Genomic DNA, 8,276 nt, shown 5'->3' on the forward strand with positions numbered 1-8,276 from the left:
CAATGACAACAATCAGGGGAAACTTATCTCCAGGCTCAGGGTGCAAGTTTAATTTTACCCTTTGCTCTCCTTCCCTTCATTCAGTGGAGCACAATGGCAAAAACGCAGCCTTGGATATTTCTCCTTCTCCTGAGGGATGCCTGCTTGCTCTGGTGTGGCAGAGCCCAAATTCTGGGATAAATGCCCTAATCCCAGGGCTAGAAGAGGAGATTCCCCTGGTGGGCTCCTGTCTCCTGTGCCCTTTCCTTCACTGTTAAAAGCAGGAGTATTGCAAATCTCACTAATGGCGTGCAGAGCTGCTCTGCCAAAGAACTGCTTGGTTTCTATACAGCACACAAAAGCAGAGGCAAAACTAAAGCTCAAAGCAGGGACAGAACATGCCCAAGTCTGCTGCCAAGGAGGGGACAGAGGCTGTAAGTCACTGTGCTGCAGTGACAAACCCGATGGCAGCGCTGAAACAGAGCCCAGCCCCTCTCACATCTTCAGGGATGATTGTCAGAGGGAGCCAAAGGGGCAGGGAGCAACCCTGCCAGCCCCAGGGCTCATCCCACAGTCAGTGCTCTGCATGGCACTGGGAGAGGGAAGCTGTCAAGAAGCAAACCCATTCGCCCCTTGGAACAGAATTGCTTTCATAGCTGCACCCCAGCCCTTCCCAGCCTTTCTGTCTTTTGCTTAATTAACTGCAGAGCTTGTACGATTTTCTCCTTTTTTTAGGGTAAAAAAAAAAAGAAGAAGAAGAGAAAGAAAATCAGAGCAGAATGCCGTTTTTGAGAACGCCCTCCGCCTCCGCGGCATCGCACGGATCTGCAGCTTCCGCCGCCCCCGCAGGAGCCCCGCGCTGCCCGGCTCCCCCGCACACACATGCGCGATGTGCGATGGGGGCTTCCCCCGGGCCCCCGGGCAGCGCTGGGAAAGGCCAAACCTGCCACGGTCCTTTCACAGCTCTGCAAGAGCATCCCCGCCTCGCTGGCGCATCCCCGCATCCCGCACCGCGGTGACAGCCCCGGGCCGGGGGAAGCGCTCGGTCCCCGCTCCATCGTCCCTCGCTAGGAAGGATTCCCGCTAAATAAACAGCAGCTGCTGGTGAAGCGGATCTGAGGCGTTTTCCCAGTCTCTGACCGGAGCTGTGATTGCATCCAGGTGTGGGGAGCCGGAGCACTGAGATGCTGAGCGCTGAGATGCTGGTTTGGCATAGATTTGGCACCGTTCACTTTGAACAGTGATGGGATCACTCAGGGCTGACCCTCAGCACTGAAAGACAAGACTGTTGGGGTGACAGTGACCGTGCTTCAAGTCCTGGGGCTGTCAGCAGTAGGGGAGGCAGTTTTGGGGAGCTCACAAGGCTGGTCACTAACCCCGGTTCCCTCTCATTTACCCAGCTCTAACATCCCTCTCCCCAAGACACATCCCCATCACCTCAGACTGTACCAAAGCCCTCAGTCTTGGTGGAAACTTGGCTTGAGACACAGGAAACCAAACTCAGTTTCACTTCTGTTTGGTGTTTTTGTTTGGGTTTTTTTCGTTTCGTTTTGTTTTTCTTTTAATGTTGAGCTGGATCTACAGATGTGAGATCAGCCCACGCTCAAGGGCCTTTGTGGTGATCCCTGGCTGGGCAATACCCGGGGGAGTCTCGGTGTTGCCCTGGGGCTCACGGGCAGGCCCGGAGCCGCAGGGATGCTGATTGAGATGAGGTGTGAAAGGCTCATGCAGCTCATCCTGCCATGGCAGCTTTGTGCTGTCCCATGGGCTCCCAGGAGGACCCACAAAGGCCGCGGGTGAAAGTGCAAAGTGGCATTTTCACTCACTGAGCTCAGGAGAAAGGGGTCAGAGTGGCCCAGGAGCCACATCCCATAGCTGCACCTGCTGCCGTCTCCAAATAACTGATTTCTCAAATTGCCTGATTTCCAAACACCCACAAACTGCCCCATCAGGGACTTTCTCACCCTGGGCTACAAACCAGAGCTGTTGTCACTCTGCAATGCCAGAGCTGTGGGGAGCAGACCCCAACAAAACCCCTCCCCAAGCCCACTGTGCTCCTGCCGCTCAGGGAGCCCTGTCCCCTGCTCCCCGTGCCCTGGCAATGGCAAGGCAGGCCCGGCCATGAATCACTGTCTGGCACGGACAGCATCCCCTCCATACCACACCTGCCACGCTTTGGTTCGCCCTTCCCCTGGACAAGTTTTTCCCCCTCCCTTTGAGAGTGGCTCTTTTCAGCTCGCCGTGGAAGGAGCCTGTTCTCCCGGTGATGGATTGCACCTGATTTCAATATCAATGAGGCTCTCTGCCCGCACAGCCCCGAGCAGCCTGTTTAGCCGAGGTTTGTTAACAGGATCACATCCCTCCTCCTCCTTCTCCTCACATCCCTCGCTGTTGCCTCTGGCTCTGCACCGAGGAGGCAGCGGCTTATCCACGCTTGGGGATGGGTTTTGGTGATGCTGGCGATGGGGCTGTGATGTACCAGACACAGGGATGGCCTCACAGTGGGGTTTGCCGAGGGCTGCTCAGTCCTGAGGATGGTTTAGCACGGGCTCTCCAGCGCTGAGCATGCCGCCCCAGAAGGCTGATGTTGCCATGGTGCCTCCTCTCCCTCTGCTGATTTCAAAAAAAATGAAAGAGAAGAAAAAAGATGATCCTTTCTTTTCTCCCGGGCTTTTATCTCCCCTTCTAAGGCTGTTGGTTTGAGTCCTATGTGGAAAGCATCCATTGCTAAAGGAGCCAGAGGGAGCCATAAATTCAGGCGACCCCGAGCGATGCCTCTTGCCCCACACTCCATCCAGTGAGGGCCCTTTGTTCTTCCCACTGGCTGCAATTTATGGTGCTCAATCCAGGCAGTTCCCAAGAGAGCTGTCACCCTTGTCCCCAAACTGACGGGCCACGGAGAGGCACTGACTGTGTTTTGGCAGTGCAATACCTGCTCCAAAACAGCAGCCAAACCCAGCCTGAAGGGATGCCCGCTGCTCTGTGTGCTGTTTGTCCCACAGGGATCAGAGTCCTGATGACAGCCCCCTGCTAACCAGCTTTTCAAAGCTGTCCTGTGGTTTGGAGATCCTCAGCTCCATTCCCACCACATGGGCCAAAGTGGTGTCAGCGTCCCTGCAAGGTGCCAACATGGGAACAGGCCCCTGACTACCAGGCTGCAGCTCACTGGGAGCATCCTGAGGGCTTCTTCAGCAATAAAAATCACCTGCTTTACTTATATTTTACCTGAGAGAGCAGGAAAGGCAGAAATTCTACTGATATCGACCTCCCACACTGAGAAAGTGAAGTGCAATCATCCCAGAGAAGCACATCCTTCCAAGCCATCCTGGCTGCCACATGTGGTCAGATCCGAGCCCAGATGAGAGGAGTGGAAAGTCCCATGGAAAAGGTGAAGGAATGGTGTGAATTACTCATCCAGCTCTGGCTGGCCCAAAAGGCAACCCCTCAGTGCTCCATGTGAGTGCAGGACACTGAGATCTGTGCCTGCATCTCTGGGGATCTCACAGAACTGCTGAGCCAGAGTCAGCATCTGTTCCCCCCTCTCCTCTCCCCTCCCCAGAGTTTAGTTAAGCTTTGTGTCATGGAGAAGAGGAAAAGGAAAACAGAGGGCGAGGGGAAGCAATGCAAACTGTAAAAACAGTGAAGGACTCCTCCAGTGCCCTGGGGAGCTCAGGAATGGGAATGAGGGTCTAAATTTTCCAGTAGAAAAAATAAACTCTCCTGATGAACCAGGGAAGTGAGTTCCTCTGGATCAGGTCAAGACAGTCTGAAATTTTGGGGCTGCCAAACAACTCATCCTTCTCTGCAATCCCACAGCTTTGTCTCTGATACCTGGGTTTGCCTCCCACATCTGTGGCGGAGTTTTGGGCTCCTGTGCTTGTTCCTGCACTAATGCTGCCCCAAGGATCCAGGGGAAAGCCTGCAGTACTGTCAGTGTAGCCCATGTGGCTTCTAATGCTGGGATAATGGCACAGCTGTCCTGCACCAGGACCTGGCTGGATAAATCTGACCCCATAAAGACCCCACTGCCCTGCTTTTATTTATGAACTGGCATCTGTTGTCCCACACAGCACAGCGTGGTGGCACAGTGGATCACGTTCCCTCCAAGACCTGTGGTGTCACCCCACGAGCCAAGGGCACAGCTTGGCTTCCCACCACAGTGCACATTCACCAGGCTCCCTGTGACAGCAGGAGTGGCTTGACTTGGCTTTTGACAAAAACTGAGATGAATTTTCCTCTCTCCACAGCTCACATGGTGACGGCAGCCATGAGGGCATGGGGACATGGATTTCATATTGGTCACCACTTGGCTGACCAAGTCAAGACTTCACCCCTGGACTTCTCCACCAGGAAAGGTTCTTCCTGACTTTTTGTTAAGATTCACTTTCCAGACTGGGGCTGAGCAAGCAGCTGGGGATGTGCCAAAGCTGCTGCTGCTGCGGAGACCCACTCCCCTCCGGGGGCTGCTGGCAGCCAGAGGAGCAGCTGCACACCAGGAATTGCATCACGAAGGTGGAGGGATGGATGGAGGGGTGGATGGATGGATGGATGTAGGTGGGGCTCGGTGGCGGGCGGTTCGTGCCTTGGGGCTGCTCCTGGCTGCGGTGTCTGACAGCTGCTGGCAGGTAAGGGCTGGCCGGTAGGATCAGCGCCGTCTGAAACAACGCAAACGCGCACCAGAAAAAGGCGCCCGGGGGCAGGGATGGGCAAACACGCTGGAGTCTTCTTGACAGCTGGATTTCCTGTGCCTGAGCCAGCTCCCTGACGCAGGTCTCTCCCCAGGGCCTGTGCAGCTCCTGGGGCTGCTGCTCCCCTGGAGGAGCCCGGGGTGCAGCGAGGGGTCTGCAAACCTCTCACTGCACAGGGAGCTTTGGCCCCAGTGCTCCCTGATGGGGATGGGCTGCAGGGAATGGCAGCTTTAGCCCTCAAGCAGAGATGAGTGGGATGGAAATACTCTGGTAAAACCTCTTCCAAGCCAGCTCCCTGCAAAGGTTTCCCGGGGGCTCAGCTGGAGGCTGTCCAGGGATGTAACCTCGCACGGGCGAGACGTGCAGCCGCCTCCTGCACCCACTCCACTGCCTCCTGCCAAGCCACAATCCACAGAACAGAGGTAACTGGGATCACACCAGCTCTATCTCCGTGGGTTTTCCAAGTGAACGCCTGGGAAGACTGAATGGTATTGATCTCTCCCCTTTCTTCTCTGGAAATTCCCTGTGTGTATGGGTTTTTCCATCCAGCCTGCACATCATCACAAAGAATCCAGTTTTGGTAGCTGCTGCCTTCCCATTCCATTTTGTAGGAAGCATGAGCATAGCTTGAATGATGCTGCCAAGTTGTACCACGTGCCCACCAGGCACTTTTGGCAAGTTCTGGAAGTGAGCAAAGCGCAGGGCTGACATGTGTGGAGCCATCCGTAATATTTTCCCGGGCAGCTCTGTGGCATGCAGGGCATCAGCACTGTGCTTAATTAAACTGCAGTCTCCACAGCAACCGGGCAGCAATAGGAGGAATTATATATTTGCTTTTATTTATAGTGGCAGCCTTCATCCTGAGATTAAATGGGAACCAGCCCCTCTCCCCGCACACACAGCAGCTCCGGGGCAGCTTCTGCAGAGGGAGAGGGAAGAAAAGGCTGCTTGTTTTTCAAGATGCCCTTTGCTATTCAAGTTCCTTCTACGTGGTTTTATTCAGCTGCATCTTACACCAGGCATCAAACAAGCCCCAGACTATTATGTGCTGGAAGTTTTCCCCATGGAGAAAGCTGCTTGGATCCGCCTTGTGTTTTCCAGTCCATCTCCCCAGTGAGACACACAGACAAGTTAAAACAGGCAGATTTCGACAGGGCCCAGAAAGAGGGTTGTGAAGGATCTGCCAGGCGTGGAAGGGCTGCCTCCCCTTGCTCCCTGTCCTCCCCAGTGAAAATCAGGAAGGATCAGGAAGGCTGCTGCTTTCCCAGCTTCCAGCACGGGGGTTTTCTCCCCCAGCAGCACCCACAAATTCCCTGGCAAAGACAAGGAAATTTGTCACAGTGGTGATGGGTGGGGAAGGGACGGGATCTACACATCAGGGCTCCCAGCAAGGGTGGGGATTTCACTGCTAATGTGAGCTGAAGGCTGGTTAGGCAAGGGCTGCTCACAGCTCTGGATCCCTGAGAGAGATCCCTCCCTCCCTGCTGGCCCCGAGGTACCCCCAGGAATAGGGGCAGGGCTGGGGCACCTCTTTGCCCAGGGGGCAATTTTTCCCGTATCGAGAGCTGGAGAGTATCCAGTGGCCAAGAGGATCCCCCAGGGTAGATTACTCATCTCAGTGATGAGCTTTTTTGGTTTTCTGGACTGTGTGAGGCTTCAAGAATTTGCATCCAAGCCTGGCAATATTTATTCATTAAATTACCCAAAAAAGGGAGCTTGAGGAAACAAGAGGTTTAGGTGAGGGGTTGGACTAAGCATGGAGGAAAAAGGAGAAGGGGCAGTGAAGGAAAAAAGGGAACAGAAAAAGGGAACTTTGTGGGGTAAAAAGGCCTATTTTAAGGTTCTTGGGGGAAGAGGATCTTCACCTTTATCCAGACCAACCAATTACATAGTTTTGAAAATTTCTGCTTGCAGAAGCTTGGCTCAGGAGCTGAGCTGCCTCTGGTGAGCAGCACTGAGTTCACTAAAAAATGTGCCCTTTTGTGGGGAACCAACAATGTGCAAATCCAGGACAAATGCAAATGCAGGGCTTCAGCCAAAACAAGGGAGAGAGATCATTTGGAAGATGTCGAAACATCTTGTTTCAACGTGGTTTTTTTTCAGAACAAAGGGTGCTTTTTTTTAATCTTCTTTATTTCAAAACAGGCTTTCCTATTTGAACAGTGCTGCAAGCCAAAAGGAGAAGAAAGGTTAAAAAGGTGCAAAGGGAAGGAAACATTGTGGATTTGGTTGGAGAGATGTTTCAGGCCGGGCTGAAACAACATTTTTTGGTATCTTGCCGACTTTTTTCCACTTGGTACTCCTTTGGCACAGACAACAAGAGAAGAAACCCTACCCTTGCCAACCAGAGATGGAGTGATACCCCAAAACACCCCTCTGCTGCTTAAAATAACCCAGTTTCTCCTGTTCTCCACCAAAATTTCAGGGCTGCGGGCACAGCATCATTCTCACACTCATTCTCCCTGCCTGCCGAGGAAACACATGGGGAGAAGAGCAAATCCTGCCCGGGGTCAGAAGTCCCCCCGCGTCCCCGAGGGGAGCCAGCTGCTCCATCCCAACGGTCCGGCCCCTTCCCGCAGCCCCGGCCCCGCTTTCCCACCGCACGGGGAAGAATTCGTCCCTTTGTTGAGCTGAATGCGGGCCATGTGCTGGGCCAACGCTGCCGGTGAGCCCACCCCGAGCTGCGCTTTCAGGCCGAGATTAGCGCAGCTATCAGGACACATTTAGATATGGACGATTTCCTCCGCCGTCGCCGGCCAGGGGGGGACGGAGTGTGGGAAAGCTCGGGACCCTTCCCTCGCCCATCGCGGCCCCATCCCAGGGCCGGTTGTTAATCGGATTCCCACCGAGCTCCGGCAGCGGCGTGTGACCCTGCCGGAGGTGCGGAGGAGCCCTGTGGGAACCAGGGCGAGGAAGGCTCCGCTCCAAAGGAGGAGATTTTTCAGGGTTCAATAGCCAAGGGCTTTTCCAGCCGGCCGCTGTGCCTTGCGAGCGCGCATCCCACCTGTGATTTCTCCCACCAGTGTTAACCCTTGGTGGCCTGAGTGGCTGGAAATTAATTTAGAGGGGCAGAAATCATGAGGGAGGGAGAGGAGAGGGAGATACCTCATCTCACCTCAATGGAAGTGGCATCCCCCTGTGCCTGTTAATATCTTGAAACCCTCCTTCTCCAGGCAGGAGAGCTGGATCCTGTCTGGAACAGCAGTTCACCTGCTAAGCAGCGTGCAGGTGATCTGTGATCTGTTATCTGTGATCTGTGATACTGTGATCCTCACAGCCCTGATCTTGCCAGCTCTGCCCAAAACCGGGGTCCTGCGTGGGAACATCCTTCCAGGTGGGACTGATGTCTCCTGTCTGTTTCTGGAGGCAATATGGGCAATACAGAGTTTATGTGGTTTCTTCCCAGTTAGCAGCATGGCAGGGACCACCAGGCAGGACTTCTGGCTCCCTTCTCCCCTAAAACCATGGTGTTCGGGGCAAATGTATGTCATATGGATGAAATTGAGGGCCACACTGTGCAGGAAGGGCTTCAGCTCTGGCAGGAGGGCAGACCCAGGCCTGGGCCAGGCACCCAGGGCTCTGTAGGACCCCCTCCCAGCAGTGGCAGGG

General features: G+C 54.5%; 1 long non-coding RNA gene across 1 annotated transcript in view; it reads left to right on the top strand.

The window, feature by feature from the left end:
* LOC135454057 (uncharacterized) overlaps positions 1-1,093 on the top strand; it is a 59,380-nt gene extending 58,287 nt beyond the window's left edge. Inside the window, exon 2 of the long non-coding RNA XR_010442021.1 lies at positions 715-1,093. This is a non-coding gene — a long non-coding RNA (uncharacterized LOC135454057). The remainder of the gene's footprint in view (positions 1-714) is intronic.
* Positions 1,094-8,276: the final 7,183 nt, after the last annotated feature.

This window comes from Zonotrichia leucophrys, chromosome 14 (assembly GCF_028769735.1).
Source record: "Zonotrichia leucophrys gambelii isolate GWCS_2022_RI chromosome 14, RI_Zleu_2.0, whole genome shotgun sequence".
Lineage (NCBI taxonomy): Eukaryota > Metazoa > Chordata > Aves > Passeriformes > Passerellidae > Zonotrichia > Zonotrichia leucophrys.